This window comes from Zalophus californianus, chromosome 5, assembly GCF_009762305.2.
Source record: "Zalophus californianus isolate mZalCal1 chromosome 5, mZalCal1.pri.v2, whole genome shotgun sequence".
Taxonomy (NCBI): Eukaryota; Metazoa; Chordata; class Mammalia; order Carnivora; family Otariidae; genus Zalophus; species Zalophus californianus.
The window spans coordinates 113,891,248-113,915,379 of record NC_045599.1 but is presented as its reverse complement, the minus strand read 5'-3'; the positions used below and the strand labels follow the sequence as shown (position 1 = coordinate 113,915,379).

The 24,132-nt window shown below is 38.4% G+C and overlaps 1 protein-coding gene and 1 long non-coding RNA gene across 8 annotated transcripts in view; one reads left to right on the top strand and one right to left on the bottom strand.

Moving 5' to 3' along the window:
* Window positions 1-24,132, bottom strand: part of LOC113929356 (sperm-associated acrosin inhibitor-like) — a 135,554-nt gene that overhangs the window by 100,721 nt on the left and 10,701 nt on the right. For 3 of the 7 annotated variants that reach the window (XM_035727728.1, XM_035727730.1, XM_027606205.2), the window contains exon 1: window positions 14,339-14,496. The exons of 2 other annotated variants lie outside the window; for them this stretch is intronic. The gene's annotated coding sequence lies outside the window, so the exon portion shown is untranslated. Of the gene's footprint in view, window positions 1-6,327; window positions 6,448-14,338; window positions 14,497-21,877; window positions 22,092-24,132 lie in introns of those variants that run through there. 2 more of the 7 variants (XR_003522168.1, XR_004820095.1) reach the window with 2 other exon arrangements.
* LOC113929358 lies at window positions 14,612-23,926 on the top strand. The gene is made up of 3 exons (XR_003522169.1): window positions 14,612-14,747; window positions 15,915-15,940; window positions 23,791-23,926. It is a non-coding gene; the product is annotated as an uncharacterized LOC113929358 (long non-coding RNA).

The window sequence follows — 24,132 nt, the reverse complement described above, 5'->3', positions numbered from 1 at the left end:
TGTGGCTGGTCAAACGTGCCCAGTAAAGCTGTGTAAATTCCCATGAATTAGTTGACGTCTTTCATGAGTTTTTCCCCCCTAAAGTTTTTTTTAATTTAATTCAATTAGCCAACATATAGCACATCATTAGTTTTTGATGTAGTGTTCATTGATTCATTAGTCGTGTATAATACCCAGTGCTCATCTCATCACGTGCCCTCCTTAATGCCCATCACCCAGTTACCCCATCCCCCCACCTACCTCCCTTTCTGCAACCCTCAGTTTGTTCCCCAGAGTCAAGAGTCTCTCATGATTTATCTCCCTCTCTGATTTCTTCTCATTCAGTTTTCCCTCCCTTCCCCTATGATCCTCTGCATTATTTCTTATATTCCACATATGAGTGAAACCATATGATAATTGTCTTTCTCTCTTTGACTTATCCCCCTAAAGTTTGATCTCAGATCTAGGACCTGAAACTTCTCTGATCTCACCATTCATTATATTATATGTTTCAAAAAACATATTATTATATGTTTCCAAAGATCATATTGTCTGTTCCAAAGAACAGAGAGGATGCCTTTGCACATCTTTTTAATCCATTTGTGCACCTCTGCAATTAACATATATCTTCTAATGCCTACTTTGTGTCAATATCTGTGATAGGCTTTGGAGCATACAATGGTAAATAGAATAGACTTGATCTTGCCCTCTTGGAGCTTATATTCTGGAGAAGAATTTGCCATGCTTAGTATAGCGTCTTGCACAGAACTGATATTATGCAAATGTTTATTAACATTGAATCAAAATTAAGCAACATTTCAATTGGATTATTGCAGCACATTATGCACGCATTTAACATATGAAAATCTAACTATATATTCTCTGCAAAGAGGGAAAAAGAGAAAATAAATTCCTTTGAGCTGTGTTTTTGTCCACAAATCCATTAGAGATTCAGACACCAAGACTGACCACAAAATGACCTATGCTAATTTCCAAAGAATTCAAGTAGAGTGGTGTTCTCTGGGGTGGTTTATTTCTTTTGTTTTCTCTTTCACTTTTTGTTGTTGCTGTGTTTCCTGAATGATGTGAGACCCATCACTAGGACTACTTAAAAGCACTCTTCAAAGAAACTTTTTAAGGAAATGGAAAATACTGACTTAGACTTCATTTGTCTTTTCACCAAATATTAAATATCCACTCTTTGCTAGATGCTAGAAATGTATCAGTGAGCACACAAATATAAAAATTTATCCTTCCTTCATGAAGCTTTAAGGTTATATAGGAGGAATGATGTTAACAAAATATCAATCAAATATATATATAAATTAGACTAACTAGGGCAATCAGGAAAGACCTCCCGAGGCCCTCCTGAGTTGATTTATAAGCAAAAACCAAATGATGGGTAGAAGTCAGGCAAAGGAAAATGGAGGCAGGAGTGGAGATGGGTGGAAGGAGGAGGCAGTAGCCAAGGGATTGAGAGACAAGAAGCATCATTCCAAGCAAAGAGAGCAGCAGGAGACTGCAACATAACAAACCAGCACAGACAGTTATTGGCCAGTTCATGTTTTTCAGCCACTCTTCCTCCCAAGCCTCCCTACTATCCATTGCCCACAATCCATTTCCAACTGTCTCCAGAGTGATAGTTCTCAAACATAGATCTTATCTTGTCATCTCCCTGCTAAAATCACTTTAGTGAGTCTCACTGCCTGTAAGTCCATCAGTGCTGGCCACCTCTCTCTCCAGCCTCATCTCTCTCCATTCTACATTATAAATGGACTGGTCACCACTCTCAGACCCCTCCAGGCACTTTGCAGTTGTGCACATGCTGGTCCCTCTTCCTCCAATTTTCTTTCCCACTTCGCCATCTCACCAATTTCCGCTCATTAAAAAGATTCATCCCTAATGCTCTCTTCTCTAAAAAGCTCCTATGTATTCTCTAACGAGTGTCTCCTATGTATTCATTCATTCATGTAATCCTCCCAGATTATCAAGCATCATAGTATATTCTCATTAATTTGTTAGCATCTGTTTCTTTTTCTATACTGTGATATCATAGCTGGCATGCTGCAGGTATTTGATGAATGCATAATAAACTAACTGAATTAAATTAAGATGAATTGAATTTGACTTCTATCAACAAGTAAGCAAGGAACATGGTGTCTTATCTAAGATAACCCTGAAGTCAGATGTCACCTCCTGATCCAACTGTGGCACAAGACTATATGACACGTTTGCATTCTGCACCAACCCAAACTCTGGAATGCATTTTCAAGTTCCCATAAAAAGGATCCACAGATATACAAATAAGAGAGAGCAATGGCTGCTTTTCCAGAGATCGTGGGGGAGTGACTTAAGTGGTAGTCACCTTGCTCACCTACAGCCTAAAACACCCCATTGCATTCCTATCCTCTACAGCCATCTCTTGAAACACCACCTTGCAAATCCTTGTCATTTGTACCATGGAAAGGAAAAGGAAATTGACATAAAATCTTAAAGATGCACAAATAAAAGAAAAGAAAAGCAATTAAATCCATTTGCTAAAATCTGTTGCTAGAACTGAAGCCTACTCACATTCTAAGAAATCTCATTCTGTTTCATTTTTAATTAGTTCTTTCTCATAGTTCAGCAAAGCAGGCACTACTACAGGCAATAAACCAGTGCCTCTCAAACAGGTAACTACTGTCTCTCTGGGAGAACAAAGGAAAGCTGAGCACAGACTTTGGAATTTTAATTGACAATGATAGTACAGATCAAGGAAGTGGAAGCCAGAGCTACAAAAACATTCCTTAGCAAAACCTATCTGCAGGGACACATCCTGAAAACTTTTCCGAACTTCTTAAGAAAAGGAACTCTGAACTGAAGTCAATTGAAGTAAAGCCTTTTATGAGTGCCTGCTGAAACGCTGCTGGAAAAGAATTACTGAGGTTGTGAAAGATGCCTCTGGGGAGCTCAGGAAACTATCCAATTGTTCCACTTGCCAAACTCCTGGGTGCTGATTTCCTGGGATGTGAGTCATTTAATGCTCAAAAATAGGCTCTGTGGCTAAAACAACGAAGGCCAGGAGCAGCCCAGCCCTGTATGACTGACTCATCAAAGAGTAAGCCTGGCTTCTGGGTTTCATTCTTCTTCTGCCCCATTGTTCCTGAATTTCATTGCATAAGCCCCAGACCCCTGTTCTGACCAAGGCAGCTTCCCCAGCCTGAGGCCCTGTCTGTAACCCGTCCAGCAGCCCAGCCCTCTGCTCTTGCACTTCTAGCTTGTGCTCTTTGCTGCTCTTCTCTTCTCCACTCTACCTGGAGCCTAGTGGCAGGCATCCCAAAATATTGGCAGACATCTGTTGTGTAGTTGTCCTGTCTCTGTTTGGACTGTCTATCAGGGCTCCAGTTCTTTCTTGTTTATCTATGGGGCCCATGGATTGCCTGAACCACCATCTGTTTGCTGCCACACCCTTTAGATATTGCTGTGTCCTCCATGTCAGGTGAAATTATTTGTGAAGCCTCTGCAATATAATGGTTAAGATGGTGATCATTTGGCAATATATACGATTATCGAATCTTTATGTTTAATATCTAAAACTAATATGATGTTATATGTCAATTATAGCTCACTTTTTTAAAATTTCAAAAAGAGAAGGAAAAAAACCTTAAGGAAATTAAAAAAAAAAAAAAAGGATATGTGGCTTTGGGAACAGAGAGCCCTGGGATTAAATCTAGATTTGCAACTTCTGAGTAACCTTGAGTTCCTGGTTGAAACTGAGTTTCAGTTCCTGCATTTTGAAGTGGGGACAGGAACAGTTCCTTATGGCCTGGTGTGAATCAACCTATAATACAATACATAATACTGTGCTTGGCACATAATTAGCAAACAGTGAATGAATGATTTCGGAAACAGTAACAACAAAAATCTGTGGTCATCCTAACTTTGTCTCCTAAGTGCAACAGGTAGGCTCTGGCTTTTCATTGTCTTCTCCCCAGTTCCACCCTAGCACAAGGCCACCCCTGCCTGACCCCTGCCTGAGCGGCTCCTGAGAGAACACTGTGGACCTCCTGTTAGAGCAGATCATCATTGTTACAGCCGCAGAAGGCAGTAGAGTGGTTTGGCTGCAATGAAAATATACTCCCACCGGGGACTTTGGGAAGATTTTTAAGTTATTCTCATTTTGGTTAAAAAAAAGGAGGAAAGAAAAAGAAAAAAATATGTGTCTTCTGGTTTGGAGTCCCCTGAGAACAGAGGATTGGATCCTATTTATCTTTTTGTCTAAATGGATATTATTTGTTTCTCCACTGCCTGACATAGAGTAGGCAGCCTGACATATATACACAATTTTTAAGCTGTCAGGGGAAAAAAAATGAGAACAAACTTAGATTGAATTTATTCAAAGTCATGTATTCAACATCCTAATGGCATTAAGAGTCCCACACTAAATTCTACATTGCCTGCGAATAATAAGAGAAAACAGTGTTTATTTAGCAAAGGGCAGAGAACAGAATAACAAAGTTAATTCCTCACAGCTGGAGAACTGTTTCTGGCCTGTGGCTGCATGAGGTTGGAGGAGAGCAAGATAGGGGAGCATTTGTGTTGCTATTGGCATTGACACTGTACATGTGTATAACAGGGACTCTCGTGTATCTATGACATACGGCAAAATAGAGGAAAGATAATAAGGTGGATAAGGAGAGAAGAAGTCGATGTTCTCTGGTATAAATTGGCTGTGAACTTGAGATTTGCTAAGTGAAAAGCATCAATATGTTTGCCTTTACGGCATTCTCTTCCTTCTCCAAGATCTAGAGGCCTCTTTGACATTGGTTTTCTCAAGGACAGACGCTTATTCTTCTCCTGAAACAGTGCTAAACAGAGAGGGAAACTAGCCCATATAGGGGCCCAGATCATAGAGGGAGGGATCGAGGGTGGGGTAGGGCATTATGTCACTCAACGGGCCAGAAAAGTTCCACTTTCTCATGGAAACCTCCCATGAAGAACAAAGCACAGAATCAAGCACATCTTGTGACAGAAACCACTGTAAAAAAAAGGGACATCAAATATTGAACCAGCGATTCAGAGATTTCTGGATATCACAGATCAATTAAATTCTTTTTAAAATAATTATTTATTGCAAAATAAAGTAAAAAAAAAAACACACACACAATAGCAATCCAAAACAAGGGGCGCCTGGGTGGCTCAGTCGTTAAGTGTCAGCCTTTGGCTCAGGTCATGATCCCAGGGTCCTGGTATCGAGCCCCGCATCGGGCTCCCTGCTCCACGGAAGCCTGCTTCTCCCTCTCCCATTCCCCTGCTTGTGCTCTCTCTCTCGATGTGTCTCTCTCCGTCAAATAAATAAAATCTTTTAAAAAAAAAATCCAAAACAAAAAAAATCACCCATGATTTTCAGGAAACTTCTCATCATTTTATCCATACACCATGATACAGTTTCCATGTTGGCAGTCATATCATAAATGCAATTTGTGTTCCATTTTCCTTAATGTTATGCCATAATAATATTTAATTTTTTCTTTTGTCTTTTGTTCTTTCCTCCCTAATCTCTTGAAATAATCAGCATACACAGTAGCCTTAAAAAAAAGTAACCATTGGGAGACTAATACAGGGTTGCCATTTTTTATATAAAAACTTTAATAAAAATTGTAATCTACTTTCTTTTTTAATTTATTTATTTGAGAGAGAGAGAGAGAGAGAGCATGTGCATGGCGGTGGGCGGGGCAGAGGGAGAGGAAGATAGAATCTCAAGCAGACTCCCTGCTGAGGAGGGAGCCCAATGCAGGGCTTGATACCATATCCCTGAGATCAAGACCTGAGCAGAAATCAAGAGTCAGATGCCTAACTGACTAAGCCACCCAGGCACCCCTAATCTACTTTCATAATTACTTAATAACATGAAATGATAGTTGTAATCATATACTGTTTTTAGTACTAAGTGGTTCTTATTTTTTCCCAAAAGTCTCATCTGAACCAAGTAGTAGCATTTAAGAACCACTCACGAAGACCAGTGATCTTTAAATGTTATTCTAAGGAAGGCTAGGAAGTTCTTGGTGTTGCCTGAGCAGCTTCAAAGCAGGCACAAGTCAGAACCTCCTACTCCTTCTTCAGTTCAGAGACACTTCTCTTTTATTTATTTCTTATATTGGGCAACAGTAAGATTTCCTGGCTCCTCCACTGGATACCTGTTTGAACTTGGGCAAGTTTTAAATTTCTCTGGCTCATCTCCCCTTCCTTATTAGTTATGTTAGGATTCTATTTATCCATTTAATAGAATTTTTGCAGGGATTATGAGTTCATGGATAATATGTGCTTAGAATATTCATGGTATGGCATATAATAATAACACAGAATAAGCTCAAGATTTATTAATACATTTAAAAAATATAAAACACTGGTGGCTACAGTCCTTATGCTCAATGCAGAAATTGCCTTTATAGGCATCCTAAGAGGTATTCATGCAGCTTCTTCTTGGATCTGTTGAGTGAGAAGGCCATTATTAATGGGGAATGCTATTAAAACTTTTTATCAAGCTTAGATTTACCCCATATTATTTACCCCCTCATCTGTCCTAAATATAGCCCTTGAAGTCACAGAGAAAAAGTGCAATTGAGAACTCTTTCAGTATTTTTAAGATAGTTCTTTATACTTCCTGAGTTTACTAATATTAGTTGAAGAAAACCTTGGACCATGTCCTATACTAAATGCTTTACATCATGATCTTATTTAATTCATAAAACAATCCTAGTAATAAATTTATGTGAATATAAATTAGGGTATTTTATAGTATTTACCTTGGTAAATCTAGCACTTAATTTATTTCTAGGGCATGATCAGAGCTCAGAAAAAGAAAAAAAGAGAGAGAATTAAGTTAATGAATGAATCTGCTTTTTTCCCACTTAAGAAAAAGTTCAGTGAAGACAGACATGCAGTCCAACACTAGTAGGAAATGGCAGAGTTATGATTGGCAAGAGCTCTGTTTGACCCTAGAGCTCAAGTTCTTAAACATTGCTGCACCTGTTTGACCCTAGAGCTCAAGTTCTTAAATATTGCTGCTCTATGCTCCCTAGGCAGTATCATAATCCCTATCCCCAGAGCAGCCCATTGGGACAGATTCTGGCTGTTTTTATTTATTCACAGAGAGATAAATGTGAGTTCTCTGCTGCACAGCCTTTCCAGGCCAAGGGCACTATGCCATTGGTGTTGTAGAGAATGCCTGCTAGTTTGTGAACTCCAAAGACAAGAGGAGCTGCCAGTGACCCTTTCACAGAGCCATAGAATGGCTCCTTGAAGTTGTTGTTTTGCATAGTTGAGTCCTTGTAGCATTTATCAAATGGCATACATAAAGAACGTTTTATTTTGTTAAATTATTTCCTAATATTTGGTACTAAAAGAAGTGCAAAAGCTGCCCTTCCCTTGGACAATGGCTGTGCAGTTGATGGTATCACTAGCTAAGTATGCCCCCAATACTGAATGCAGTGGAGGTCTCTAGCTCTTGGTCCATCAAACTCTACTTGGTTTCTAAAGATTAGTCCTATTTGGAGACAAAGCTATCATAGACAAAGCATAGGAACAGCCCAGCTTCTGCACCATTGGATTCTTAAGATATCCACATGGACCCTCATTCTCGGTTTGAGGACACCTGTGACCTTCCCCTTAGGAAACGTGAATAAGTAGCTTCCAGTTGAGAACAAGTATATTCCCAATAGATATTCAGCTAACTCTCCCATGAGCTTTACTTATACAATAAAATCTGGGGCTCCCAAGAAAGCCATACATCACTGTAGAGCATGGATTATTGCATAAGACTTGCCAACCAAGACCAGTGAATAGATTCCTCTGCTCTGTGTCCAGTCTGGAAACAGATCTGGCAGACTTTCAGTTGATGAGAACTCTGGGTAAAGGGCTAAGACAGCTGGTGCTGATAGCCATACTGATCACCGCATCAGACTCACATGAAAATGACTCTATTGCAAAAAAAAAAAAAAGAGTACTGAACCAAGGAATCTGTCTTTAAAATTTATTTTAAACATTTACTAGTCCTGAGATCTTGGACAAGTTATTAACTTCACTAAGACCCTGTTTCCTCCTCTATAAAATAAAGAAGATGGTAATACCCATCTCAGACATATATGTGAATCAAATAACATAGTATATATGAAAGCACTATGAACTGTTTATGCGCCATCCAAATGTAAATTAGCATTAATTTAGGTTATATTATGTAATCCTTCTGCACAGACACTTTTCCCATGATTCATTGAATCTTTTAAACCTGTTCTAGGGCACTGCTCTGAGAAGCAGCCATGTCTTAATAGAGATGACACATCTGGCTAGGATACAAGGCAAGCCTCAATGAGCTAGGATGATAATATCAGGTCACTTCTCTTGACTACACCTTACTGCCCTTGGCTGCTTTTAGCAGCATGGGAGCAATAGCTCCTTATGATCCTAGAAACGGTGCCCAGGAAATTCTGAGATTTTTTCATCTTATAGATAAGCAAGTCTGTCTTTGTTTTAATGCATTTTTCTCTCCATTGAGAAACCATTGAATCACATAATCTCAGAGTTGGAGTGGCCATAAAGCTCATCTAACCCAAATGTAAGAAAGCTTCCTGTGAGATCTCTGAGAAGCAATCATCTTCTAGCTTCTGCTTTGATGTGAAAACTCTCTTGTCAAAAAGATAGTCCATTCTTGACCTATTTGAGTCAATAGAATATTCTTAATTCATTGCGTAGAAATCAACATTGACTCAACTTGTCATTTATGATGACACAAGATTTAAAGAATATAAAAATATATAATTTGTCCGTTCCATATTTATGGAGTACTGAATATGGCCTCACATCATTTAATAAACAAATTCTCATTATTATGATCCCCTTCCCAGTCTCAGGCCCTTTTTCTTGTACTCCATTCTCACTCCAGGAAAGCAATCATAGCATCACCACTCTTGCTGAGTGAGTCTAAACTGATCACTAGTTTGATTTGAAGCCTTGATGGGAACTCCACATCAGCTGGCACAGATGAAGAACCAAAACAAAAATCAGATCTTTCCCCCCCAGAATTAGTTTTGATTAAAGAGAATGGTCATTTCACAACATGTGGTAGAGAATTACTACTCTTATGTAATCTCAAAATTGGGACAAATTTTTCTATCTCAAAATTAAAAGCTCTTCCATACATCTTTTAATATGTAAAAGATGTGATATAGAATCATCAGAGATAAAGCTGACATAACAATTTTGTTATGTACCTGAGTATTTATCCTATTAAGTGTCAAAGCTGGTTTTATTTTAAGAATTTTAGATTCAAACCATTATTAAATGGAGTTAATGGAGCATAATGTCCAAGTGCATTGACGTCAGAGTCAGAATTCTGTTAGTTCCCAGCTTTGTTGCTGTGTGACTAGGACACATCACTTTAATTTTCTGGATTTTCTGGACCTGTCTACTCATTTATACAATGAGAATAATTATAACACCTACCTCATTGAATTGCTATGAGCATAAACGCTATAATTTTTGCAAAGGGCTATAAATAACCCTTTGTACATAGTAAGAATTCTAGGACATTTAGCTAGTATGATTATAAAATGCCATGTTTCTTTACTTATTCATCAAGGGATGAAGAATGTGATCTAGCCTTTTCATTTTGATTCAGGATGAAAATTATTAATATTCTTTAGAGACTTCTCATACATGGTAATAAAAATTTTCAACTAATGGGCAGGCAGTGTAAGTGACACTCTAAATTCTCTTTGAGGCTATGCTTCATAAGTGAAAGAGAATAATAAATTAGCATAGAAGTGAAGAAGATGTACTTTGAAGTCACAGACTGGGGTTCCAGTAATAGGCTTATCAATTACTAGCTATATGGTCTTGGAAAATGTACTTAACGTTTTTCTGTTTTGGTTTCCTTCTTTAAAGGAAATGTTAATAGAGTCTACCTCAAAAGACGGCAAGAGTTAAAAGGTAAACCACATTCAGCGTTCTCAGAGTGTTCCAGGCAAGTAGGCAGGAGTTCCATACAGCTCAACTACTGCCATTTTGCCTTCCTATTAAGTATGTAGGCTGATATGACACAAAAGGGGTGACAGAAGAGTGTGAGATGAATAGGTGAGCCTGTCTTGTGAAATAAATAGGATTTTCTGAGTAAACAGTGAGAGGCAGTGGAATATGTGATGTAGGCATCAAAATATATTACCCTAACTTAGATGCAGTGAAAAGTTCACTGGACATGAAGCAAGAAGTATTTGGCTGAGAGGAGAGGATGGAGTGTGGGTGGTCTCTAAGGCTACAGAGGTGCTCCAGGGTAGCGAAGACCAATCTGTGCAGTGTTAGGCCACTTAGCCTCCATCTTGCAGGGACTAACACAGCATCACAAGCAGGCAGTATCTAAGCAGATCTGTGCTTCAAAAAAATCACTTTCCAAGCAAGAATGCCAGAAGGAGTAAAAGTAATTACAGCAAATATGTAAAGACCTTTCTATCTGCCAGCTACTATTCTAAGTGCTTTGTGTATATAAACTCACTTAATATTATTAACAACTATATGAAGTAGGTACTTCTACTCCCATTTTGTAGATGGAAAGGGCATTGGATTGAGAGTCAAAAGATGGATTAAGGACTGACTGTGCCATGGACTTTGGGCCAGTTACCTCAGCTTTCGGAGTCAGAAGTCCTCATCAATTGGCAAAAATGCAGATAGAAGTAACTGCGCTTCATTGAATTGAAGGGAGGGTCCTGTCAGAACATATGTGATAGGAAACAGTGTGGTAGTAAGGGCACTGTCACTCATGTCAAAGAGTGCTGGCCTCAAATCCACCTCAGCTTATGATCATAAACCAGCCACTCGTCATCTCAGAATGGCTACCACATTTTTAAAATGGGAATAATAGCCAGGCCCATGTATAATATTTGGGGGCTCAGGGCAAGAATCTCCTTTTGCATAGGCTTAAATATGGTACCAATAATACTTACTTTTGAAGACTAATACAATGAGATATCACATCACACCTGTCAAAATGGCTAAAATCAACAACAGAAGAAACAACAGGTGTTGGCGAGGATGTGGAGAAAAGGAAACCCTCTTACACTGTTGGTGGGAATGTAAACTGGTGCAGCCACTCTTCTTAAACAGTATGGAGGTTCTTCAAAAAGTTAAAAATAGAACTACCCTACTACCCAGCAATGGCACTACTAAGTATTTACCCAGAGGATACAAAAATACAGATTTGAAGGGATACATGCACCCCATTAATAGCAGCAGCATCTACAATAGCCAACTATGGAAACAGCCCAAGTATCCATTGCCTGATGAATGGATAAAGAAGATATGGTATATATATATGTAATATATATATATATATGTAATGGAATATTATTCAGCCATTAAAAAGAATGAAATCTTGCCATTTGCAACAACATGGATGGAGCTAGAGAGTATTATGCTAAACAAAACAAGTCAGTCAGAGAAAGACAAATACCATATGATTTCACCCATATATGGAATTTAAGAAACAAAGCACAGGAGCAAAGAGAAAAACAAAAGAGAGAGAGAGAAAAACCAAGAAACAGACTCTTAACTATAGAGAACAAACTGATGGTCACCTGAGGGGAGGTAAGTAGGCCGATGGGTGAATGGGGATGAGAGGGGGGGATAGGTGATGGGGAGGAAGGAGGGCACTTGCTGTGATGAGCACCAAGTGATGCAGGGAAGTGTTGAATCACCATATTGTGTACCTGAAACTAATATTACACTATATGTTAACTAACTGGAATTTAAAAACCTAAAAAAAAACTATTAATCCTTAATAGATGGCATATAGAGGGGAAGTACCCAGAACATGTAACAATGTTAAAATGTTAAATTATATAAATGCTATTGTAGCTGCTCCGGCTGTTGTTGTTGTTGTTATATTGTTATTAGAATGTGCTTGGAAAATCACTAGTAGTTGTAGGAACATGGGTAGTATTTTGGTAATCCCACCTCCTTTTGCACCTATAAAACATTGAAAGGCCTTGTCATCAATTATTATATCAAGAAGAACCTACATTTGTCAGGCTGTGAGTTTAAATAAGCTCTTCTGGGCTTAAGTATTTCAAAATCCATGCCAGCAGCCTAGGGGGTATTCCTGAGGGGTTTGAGGTCTTATATCTCAGTTTCCACTTTCTCGTTCTAAACTTTCTTTTCCTAAGTGAAGCCTTCTCTCAGCTCAGCAAATATTTCTAGCATGCTTTTACCATCTTAAATCACTAAGAGACAATTTAGTAATCAAGATGCATTCTCTTGCTTGAATACGATGCAAGTACAGGAGGCCTGGCTAGCAATGCTAGATCATCTGTCTTGATTCCATCCCACTGTCCTGGGTCATTTCAGCCCCACAAGCACAGCACTTGCCTCTTGTCCTTTGTCCTTGCCTTTGCCTCTGGATCTCCCTTTCTCTGGGGTTCTTGCCCTTGCCCCAGACAACAGCAGCCCCCAGGACTGTCTTCTGCCCAGAGGATTCTGAGATATTGTCTCCTCACAGATGGGTGGATATATTTTTCTCCTGAAAGACTTTGTGACAACACATTTGGGAAATGATAGAGTCACAGAATCTCAGATCTTGGAAAAGATTAAAGGTCTTATCTTTCAACTTTCAGTTCAGAGAGGAATCTTATTCCATATCCCTGAAAGATTGTCATTCGACTCTTGCTTCTGTTTGGATAGCCCTGAAGATGAGAAAGTCAGGCCTCCATAAGACAGCCTTTTCCATCGTTTGACACATTGAACATTTAGAAAATTGTTTGCTCACAATCTCTTAATCACCACTTATTCAGGCATTGTGTGCCTGGTGCTGGGTTGGGGGCAATGATGAGTAAGATTATTGTTGTCCTCAGTGAACTCTTTATGTTGAGCCAAAAAGCTACATAATACAGTGGTTAAGTTGGTGAGCTCTGGAGACTGTTTTCTCAGGTTTAAACTCAGCCAATAATACTAAGAAAATTTCAGCTATAAGATGCCACATGCCCAGGTTCTAGTGTAAAACATGGTGACTATGGTGGAAAACACTGTACTGTATAACTGAAATTTGTTGAGAGTAGAACTTAAATGTTCTCACCAAAAACAAAAACAAAAACAAACCCAAGGATAACTATGTGATGGATATGTTAATTAACCAGATGAGGAAAACCCTTTCACAATGTAAACGTACATCAAATCATCATGGTGTGCACTTTAAATATTTTACAATTTTAAAATAAAATCTTAAAAAAAAGTCCTGGTAAATATCTTACAATTTTATTTGTCAATCAATTAATGCACAAATAATTATATTTGCATAATATAATTGTGGTTAAACTGACTTAGCAGGGTTCTTACAAAAACGAAGTTTTACAAGGAATTGCCCACATGGCCCTGGGAGAAAGTTCAGGAGCCTGATTAAAGTTTTGTCAAGCAAAGAATCTTGGTCACACTATAGAAAGAATGATCTGTTCTAAGATAGTCCATCTTTATTTTTCAAACCCCTAGTGCTTGGGAGAACTTGGTGTTCCTGGGAAATCTGAGAACTGATCATATTTTTAGGATAGCACATCCTTCCTTAAGAGTTAAACCTCATGTCTTTGTTTAATAAGAGTATGAACTAAGCCCTGTTTCACCTGGTCATAACACAATCTTAAATACTGAATTATTGATTTTTCATGATCTCTGGGCCCCTGCCTTGTTATGCAATCCAAGTATTATAATAGAAATTACACATAATAGACTTGAATTTCCTGGCTATTTCTTTAACATACTTTATGTTAGGGGCGCCTGGGTGGCTCAGTCATTGGGCATCTGACTTCAGCTCGGGTCATCATCCCAGGGTCCTGGGATCGAGCCCCGCATCGGGCTCCCTGCTCTGTGGGAAGCCTGCTTCTCCCTCTCCCGCTCCCCCTGCTTGTGTTCCCTCTCTCACTGTGGCTCCCTCTGTCAAATAAATAGATAACATCTTTAAAAAAAAGAGCATACTTTATGCTAAATATAATAGTAGATGCTATGACTAGGAAAGTAGGAATGGCTATAGGAATAAAAAAAGGATAAATAGATTGCTCAACAGAAAAATTGCCATTAGGCAGTAAAGGAAGAAAGGACCCAGAAAATTAGCCCTTTAGTATAAAATTGTGGTATCCTAATCCATTGGTTCTCAAGTGAAGAGGTGAATCAGACTTTACCATGCAGTGTGTGTGTGTGTGTGTGTGTGTGTGTGTGTGTGTGTGTGTGTGTGTGTGTGTGTGATATCTGAGTCATACTCCGGAGCTACTGAATCAGAATCTTTGGGTGGGAGGGAGAAGGTGTTGAAGACAGACATGTAAATTTTTAAAAGTTCCCCAGAATTACTCACTCTAAGTTCATCTTTTTCACACTTGTTTCTTCTTGCTAGTTAAAAAACTTCTATGGAACCCAATGATAATTTACAATCAGACAAATCAGTGTTAAATCATGGTATCATCCCACAGCTCTACAGCCTATTACAAATGAAATATTTTGGCCTGCAGAGTGTTCTTGGTCTTTGGTGACCTGGTGACGTTGCCCTTGGTGTCACATGTAAACAGATCATTTGCAAAGTGACTTCATAATGGGGTCTCAGGTTCTCATAAGGGGTAGAGCCCTCAGTTCAAGAGAGTTGAGCCTTCGAGGATTTGCTAAGAAGCTCTTAAAAGAGGGAACTCTGGTGGATGAATCACATTGTTCCTTTTGGGAAAAGATGAAAATTTTCTTTGTGGCTATTTTGGCTACCAGCTATTTCTCATGTAAGGATTTGTCAAAGAACTTTGGGGAGGGAGTAAACATATGATCTTCTAAGAGAAGAAACAAGGCAATAGTAACTGTTTTCTAGATGTATGGATTTTTGAAACTTTGAAGTTTCTCCCAGGGATGAATTTACCACCTCAACCAGAATGAATATCAGTGGTGAATCCATTTTTCCATATTCCAAAAACTCTGTCACAGGCAGGTTCAGACTTAAGATATCTTAAAGGATGATCGATGAGAGGTATAATCACTATTGGACAAATAATTTGGTCTTTTGAGTTGATAATTTCATCTTTCCTCCCATCTCTTCCTAATACTTTCCTATCATACTCCCATATACTGGTATTGTGTGTGTGTGTGTGTGTGTGTGTGTGTGTGTGTGTGTATTCAAATTCCTTCTACACAAAGCAGTATCAGTTTCTAACATGGCTTACAGTTAGAGCACAAACTGATGTTATCAAATCTCAAGAGAGGGTTCAGCTTTTCTAATCAACTCCAGCAAAATAGGAAGGGAAACCCATGATGCGAAACTAACTCTGCCAGAGGAGTGGTGAAGTGGAAGGGGAGGCAGGGAGGACATTCAGCTACAGTAGCCGAAAGGAGTCAAGGCTGTTAAGTGGAATATAAAATATGAAGGTTGTAGGAACTGTTAATAGTTTAGGCAAGCAGCTGTTGACACAGAGATCCCAAACAGAGGAAGAGGCTTCCTTATAAACAGATAGAGTTTGGAAAGAGGATATTCAAGACAGGCAATAGTCAAAAAAGAAGGCAGGTATCTACGATTTCTGTCAGCAGGTAGCCAGGCTGACTCTCAAGAACTAGACTTTGTCTAAAAGGGGTCTACACAATGTCTGAGCAGCCCAGCGGTAGATGATCTGCTGAGTCCCAAAGGATGAAACTTGGTTTTAAATCTCTCCTGCATAAGTCAGCATTAAACCTAAGAATGGGTTCATGGTTGAATTCTCAAGTGGGACACTAGGTGTATTTGGGGAAGTGTTTTGGGAATCAGGCATGGCTAGGCAAATCCTGCGTGAAGGAGTCACATATTTTTCTAAGATTTTCATGGTTATTAATTTATATGGGATTCCTGAAGGGGTTAATTAACTGGTTGCGTCTCAATACTACATTTTTTACTTGATCCTTTTTCCTAAACATTTTTGTTTCAGCTATTTTTGGTCACCATTTATCCAAGGTAAGTTTTCTACTTCCTACATGAGAATGATTTTTACAATCTTAGGCTTCTAGTATTTCTATTAGGTTTCTATATTAAACCACATGAAATTGCTAATATTTGATCATTTCTGATATACATAACGGCAATGCATATAGTTCAATCTACCCATCTCTGTCAAAATAGATTCTGGGGTAAACCAGGATTCATCCCCGTCTCTAGTGTTCCTCTATCTCCTTACATACCACTAGCAATTAAAGCTCCTTATTTCTGATTTTTTATTTTTCCCCCATCTAAATTCATTGCTATTGCCTGCATATTAATTTCTCCTCACTTCCTGCCTGTATCATTGCAATGGCCACCCAATGGTCTTCTTGCACTGAGTCTGATACAGGGGTTGGCAAACTATGGCCACCTATTTTTGGAAATAGAGTTTTACTGGAACACAGCCATGCTCATTACTTCATGTATTGTCTCTGGCTGTTCCTAGGCTACAACAACAGAGTCGAGTAGTTGTAATAGAGACCACATGGCTTAAAAATTATAAAATATTGCTACCTAGCTCCTCATAGGAAAAGCTTGCCAATTCCTGTACTAACTCCTCACTGTAAGTGTGGGCCTTCTAAAATGAAAATCTGATTGAGACATCTCTCTCTTTAGAACAGTGACTTCTAGTACTGGTAGGGGATAAACCTTTTTGCATGCCTTACAATACCTTCTTCAACCTAGCTTCTTTCTCCCTAACAGGAAAATTCCCTTTTCTCACCTTAGTTCTAGGTAACTTAAGCTATTTTGGGCTCTGTGCTATTTCAGTTTTGCCTTTGTGTATATAATTCTCTTTAATCAAATTATCCTTCTTTTCATACTCATAGCCAATTTTAGAAAGCATTTTCATCTTGTAAGAATCCACTAAAGAATCAATTTTTTGGTAAAGCCTCCCCAAACAAATCTCGTTGCCTTACTCATTAAAAAAGGAGATGAGAGACATAAACAGTATTTCCCAAAAAGTTATTTGAGTACCTTATAATAATATTAGTGATGATTTTAGCTAATTTGACAATGAATATTTTTTTATTGCAATGGTCATAGCTTTTCTTAAAAGCTTGTTAGGAAAAAATAGAATTACAACTTCAAATCCAAGACATCATGGATATTCATGTTCAGAACATTTCTAGGGTGAGTAGTCAAGTTTAAAAAAAGAAACCAATTCAACAAAAAATATTTTTAAAGAAAAATGGCACATGAGTTTGGAAGGAATTATGACTCAAGTAACTGAAATTGGCAAACACTGCTGTCAGTAATGGGAGCCCCATTTAAGTTTCCTAGACAGGGCAGTACCCTGATCTATGGATATGCGAATATACTGTGATCTGAGCCAATGAAGTAGAAATCTGTGGCGGCTCACTCCTTATCTGCTCATTACATGGTGCTCAGGAACTTTCCAAGTCCCCCTTCTACCTATAGACAATTTATTCTGTCACTCAAGTCCCCTAAATCCAGCTTACTCCAACTCTTGGACTATGAAGGAAGAAAAACAAAATGAGGAGATATTGAGGAAATCTTTTCTCACTATTCCAGCCTCTTAATCCTCAGAGGACTGGACTATAGCCAATACTAGAGTGGGACCATGCAGGGTATTCTGATCCAGGCACCACAGATAAAGGGGGTTTTGATGAACTAAAATGATTCCAGAAGCACTTGGGCAGTGGTTGTAGGCATTTCTGTCACTTGTCAGACTGTTCTCTTTCCCTTCTAACAAGTTACAGATATATATTACACAGCCAAAGTTCAGGGTTGTATGGCCTCAGCTGTCTTTTAAAGTGGAAATCCTGAAGGCTCTGGCTGTTGAACTTAAGATAAGGAAGTTTTGATGTGTAAAGTGTGAAGGAAGACATATTTTATCATTATCTCCTGTCTGCGCAAAATAAAACTCCCGAGCACTAATATCAGAAGCCATTAAGAGATCATTAAAGGATAGAGAGTTTGACCTGTGAGTTTTGTTTTAGGACATTCCATGCGGTCATTATCAAAGGACGTCTATACAAAAGAAACATATATGCTCCATAAGAGTCAGCCCATTATGCGCTTCTAATAATGTTACATATTCTAATACCTGCGTGTACTGCTTCGCTAACATGTAAGTGAAAACACCAAACACAAAACAGAAACTTCTTTTGACAATCTAATGGGCAGCTGAGTGATAATATATAGAACTGCTGAATCACTACGTTGTACACCTGAAACTAATATAAGTTAACTGTATGTTAACTACACGGGAATTAAAGTTAAAAACAAAAAACAAACAACAAAACCCTTCTACACATTTTGGAAAACATGTGTGAAGTCTTCAAGATGTGATTCTGTAAGCTAAAAATGTCACCGGGGTTTCAGGTCAGCTGGCTGAACCTAAGGGGGCTGGGAGGGACCCAGAGACTAAGACACTGGGACTCTGAGCCCCACCTCCAGCCCCAGCAGAGGAGCCACCCTCTATGTGTTTCGAACACTAGGCTTCAATTTGAGATTATATGTGAAAAAAGTTCCTGTTCCTAAAATGTATGAAAATCATAGCCGTAAGAAAAATCACCCTTTTAAACGTAAGACTAAAGCAACAAGTCTCAGCCCTCAGTCAGAAGGCTGAGTCCTGCCCCTGTGGTTAAGCGATACTGCGAACTCTCATAACCCCTCCCTGCCTCAAGTTCTCATCTACAAATTCTGAGATAAGATTTCCTGCTTTACTTGCTAATGCGCTATGACAACACTGACTCTTCTTTCCTGGTATTTTTCAAACATACGAAGCTCTTTGCTGCTTCGGGACCTTTGGGCAAACCGTCCTCTCCTACAAGAATGTTCTCCCCAGCTTTTCACAGGACTAGTTCTTCCTCATTATTGGGGTTTCAGTCTAAATCCGTCTCCCTTACAGATGCCTCCCCTGGCCATCCTACCTAAGATAGATTTACCTCTGATAGTTTCCATGTGCTTCTGTTTCCTTCATAATTCTGAGCATAACTCCCAGATATTTTATTTTTCTATTTCTTTATGTTTGGCCTAGCACCAAACATAAGCTCCACGAACTCAGAGGGCAGGTTTGTGATTTATTCTCAGCACTTAATACAGAGTCTGGCGCCAAGAAAGCCCCGTAAGTACTTGTTGAATGAATGAACAAATGAACGAATGGGTTCTTAGGGGGGATGAATGTGACCATGGGCATAAAAAGCACTTTTAAACTTAAAGCAACCTTGATAGGTAATTTGTTTTTTTAGTTTTAGCACTTATTGTATTGGCTCAATCTTTCAGTTGAGTAGGTGGCTAAGACTAAAGACTCTGACTATAGACTAGGACTGAAATTTCAGCTCTTCTATTTAAGCTATATGACCTAGAACAGATAACCTCAGTAATTACCTGAGAAGCTGTGAGAATTGAAAAAAAATAATGCAGAAAGGGAACTTCGCATAATGCCTGTGTCACGGTAGGCCCTCAGTAAATAATAGCCATCAGTGTCCTTGTCCTGTTGCTTCCAACTAGACAACCTACCATCCCGGTTTGCCTGAGGCTCAGGGTTTTCCTGGGGCGTGAAACTTTGAGTGCTAAAGCAGGACAGTCTCATACAAACCAAAATAACTGGTCACCTTCCCATCAACAGGCCTCCCTATCTAGCCCCTAGTTCTCCTTCCATATTTACCAACTCTTTCTTTCATTCACACACACGACCTATACCATAGTCATCCTCAACCCGTGCAAAGGTACCTTCCAGACAATCTCAAAACCTCATTTCCTAGGCTTCCAATGTAGTGGTCATGATAATCTCATGGCACACACTGAGATTCCTTAGAGGAAAGAGAAATTGTACAGACTACCCCTTCTCCCAAATTTATTATTAGCTCTCCCCTTCCTTCCTTTCCTCAAACTTACTGTTTACCCTCTTCCCTAGGGTCCCAAAGTTTCAGGGAAATGAAAAATAACTTCTCATTGCTAAGAATTTATCCTTAGGGTTTTAACTTAAAAGCAGATTGAATAATCAATTCGCTCTTTTAGAGTATCCATTCCAGGGGTCGTTAGTGTATTTAGAGTTGTGTGACAATCACCACTACCTAATTTCAGAATAAATTTCATCAAAAAGAAACCTGTATCGCTTCTACCATCCCCCCAGTACCTGGCAACCACTAAACTACTTTCTGTCTTTATGGATTTGCTTATTCTGAACAATTAGTATGAATGGGATCATATAATATGTGGCTTTTTGTTTCTGACTTCTTTCATTCAGCATAAGGTTATCAAAGTACATCCATGTTGTAGAATGTATCAGTTCTTCATGCTTTTTTATGGTGGAGTGATAGTCCATTGTATGGCTATACCACATTGCTTTTATCCATTTTTCCATTAGTGGGCATTGGGTTGTTTGCACTTTTTGGCTATAACGAGTAATGTTGCTATGAACATTCATGTACGATTTGGGTGGACCTTTTCATTTCTCTTGGGTATATATCTAGGAGTGGAATTTCTGAGTTATATAATAACTCTATGTTTAACATTTTGAGGGATTGCCAAATTGTTTTTCAAAGCAGCTGCAACATTTATAATCTCACAAGCAATGTATGAAGGTTCCAATTTCTTTACATCCTCACCAACACTTATTGGTTGATATTGTTCATCTTTTTTATGATAACCATCCTAATGGGTGTGAAGTGGTATCTTGTGACTATGATTTGCTTTTCTTTAATGACAAATGATGTTTAATATCTTCTCATGGGCTAATTAGCCATTTGTATATCTTCTTTGAATAAATGTCTATTCAAATCCTTTGCTCACCTTTTAATAATATTATTTGCCTTTTAATTGTTGAGTTATAAGTGTTCTTTATATATTTTGGATACAAGTTCCTTATCATATATTTATTTGCAATATTTTCTCCCATTCTGTGGGTTCTCTTTTTACTTTATTAATGATATCCTGTGAAGCACAAAAGATTTTAATTTTGGTGATGTTTAATTTATCTACTGTTGCTTATGCTTTCGTTGTCATATCTAAGAAACCAGTGCTTAACCAAAGGTCACAGAGATTTACTCCTTTGCTTTCTTCTAAGAGGTTTATAATTATTAGTTCTTATACTTATGTCTTTGATCCATTTTGAGTTAATTTTTGTATATGGTATGGGGCAGGACATCCAACTTCATTGTTTTGTATATGGCTATCCAATTGTCCCAGCACCATTCATTGAAGGCTGTTCTTTCCCCACTGAATTGTCTTAATGCCCTTGTTGAAAATCAGTTAACCATAAATACAAGGGTTTATTTCTACAGTCTAAATTCTATTCCACTGGTCTGTATATCCATCCTTATGCCAGTATCACACTGTCTTGATTACTGAAGTTTGCCATAAGGTTTGAAATTGGGAAGGGTAGATTCTTCAACTTTGTTTTTTTGCAAATTGTTTTGGCTATTCTGGGTCCTATCCTTAGAAAGTTTTAAAGGTGTCAAAGAATAATGTACAGATCCATTCAGCATAATAGTTTTAAGAATAACATACTTCTTGGGAAACAGTCATGGAAAGCAATTGTGTCACTGTTTATGGTAATTCTATAAATATCAATGCTCCAATGCCGCCTGACTTTGCTAGAAAGAAATTTAGTATTTTCCAAGTTTTTCATTTTCCAAATTGTTCTTAGATGAGTTCAAAGACATTAGTAGTACTGGAGGGAAATACAATTTTCCTAGATAAAATCTGTTCCTTTTCCTATTGTGGCACACTGCTACTTAAATATCCTTGTCAATGTCTATCTCCCTGATGTTTAGTACACTTGTGTCCTACTGCCAATCTTCTCTTTGTCCCGGTCCAGTTGAGAAATCCATCCTGCTTCTCATGCCTGGCCATTGCAGACAATTCACACATAAGGGTTACCTGAGTCCCCAGCTGTCACATTTCTCTCCTTTAACCTGCAGTTTCTTTCTTCTCAGATTTTCGAGGCATTCCAAACGTGGGGCCAGGACACATTCATGATAAGATGAAGGGGACCAAGCACAACTTTACACTACCTGCATATGGGTCTCCCTCCATCCTTCTGGTTGTAACTCAGGTTCTGCCAGTACTTTATTTCTGCATCCTGGGGCAGTCGGAAGGTTGATCTGCTTGGGCACACCAAAGACCTCTGGCTGAACATTTTGCTTAAAGGCTCATCCTTTTTAAGCCGTATAGAATAAAAAGAAATTTTACTAGACATTATGTATTTAGTTTTCTAAATATAAGCACAATACAATGTTAATTTAAAAAGGGGGAAATATGAGCATATAAAATGATATATACAGTATGATCAGACTTTTGAAAAATATATTCATTACCTATACATGGAAATACAGAATATATTAAAGAGAATGCAGGATGGGGATTTTTGAAAACTTATAAATAAATGGATCTAACTTTTGTGCTTATTTTAAGCCAGGCACTGTGCATGCTACTACATAGTAATTATCTTATTAGTATTCAGAAGGATCCTGTGAAGGAGGTATTGGTATTCACTTCCATTTTATAGATGATGAAACTGAGGTTTAGAGTAATTTAGGGACATATCCAAGATGTCATAGCTCACAAGGTGAGAAACCAAGAGATGAGTCTAGAAATCTGATATCCAGAGCCTTCAAGTTAAACTTTGCATTATCCTATCACATGGTTAGAATCTTATATTTGGCTAGAGTTTTAGGATTTTTCAGAATAATTTCTCCTATTTATCAATTTGTCTCATGAATATTTAATAAGCACCTCGTAAGTTTGTGACACTGCTAGGGAAAATATACTATTACCATAAATAATACAAGATCATAAAACTGCCACAGCTTAGAAAGCACTTTCCCAAACAGGGCCCCTGTGAGATCCACACTAATACTGCCCTGTAGGCAGGAATACAATTATTCCCTTTTTTACATATAAAAAGAAAAGACTCCAAAGTTCATTGTTGCCCAATGTCAAATAGGAAGTATTTGCAGAAGAGGAACATTTTTGTCATTGCCCAGTAGCTCCTATGTGGCTAGTGTTAAATTCTTTTTAAAAAATGGACCACTTTTTTGGGGGGCGCTGGGTGGTCCAGTTGGTTAAGCATCTGACTCTTAATTTCAGCTCAGGTCATGATCTCAGAGCTGTGAGATGGAGCCCCACTTGGGGCTCTGCGCTCAATGGGCAGTCTGCTGGAGATTCTCTCCTTCTCCCTCTCCCTCTGCCCCTCCCTCTCTCTAAAATAAATAAATCCATAAAAAAGCAAATAAAAAATGGGCCACTTTTTCATGAAAAATGCGATAGCAAAAGCCCATTGACTACAATTTAGAACAAAATGTAGTCATTGGCTTGCTGTTATTATTATATTTGGCCAAAAGGGGCAAATAATCTTCATCTATGTTTTCCACGTTGCTCTCTTTACCTTGCTCTTGACCCCTGTGTCCTTTGCCCCCAACAATAAAAATCCTTCCTGCTTACAGTTCATAGAGTACTCTCACGGTGAGCCTCAAAGAGCTTTCTCAGTAGGTACCCGTAATTGTGGCCATTTTACAAATAAGGTAATCCTGGTTCAGAAAAGTGAAAAAATTTCCCGAGGGTACCTCAGTAAATCATTGTTTGTTCTGTCCCGTACTTCTTAATATACAGGTTCACACATTTGCTAAAAGCTCTAATAATTTTTCACCATGATTACAATATAGAGGATTCTCCAAAGTGAAGGAAGAGGGAGGGGAGAGCATATCTTTGTAGCTATGGGTTATTTTTAAGTCAGGAGTTTATAAATCAAGGCCTCCCTTCCCTTAAAATCCTTACTGGAATACAGCTAGGTTAGAAAGAAGGACGGTTATATTCCATATAAATGGTCTCTAAATATTTATATCAATTTCTCTTAGAGCTTTGAAACTCACTCTTCGAATTCAGTACAATGGAAGATGCAGAAAGACTGAAAAAGTCTGGGATATGACGTGATTTTCCTTTGTCAGGAGTGAACTCATTTGAATTAAGCATCATCTTTCCTTCAAAAAGTGGAATTCATTATATTACTTTATTTTTAAAAAAATCAATAAATCTTATCCTGATGGAAAGTCCCTCTTTAACTCAAGATATTTTTAATGAGATGCACCAGAATTGTGTTTCTAGAAATACAGAGCTGAATAGAAAGTGAACCCTGACTTTGAGCAACTCATAGACTGATAGGCTAATTGGACAATTCATTCATTTATTCAGTCAATATT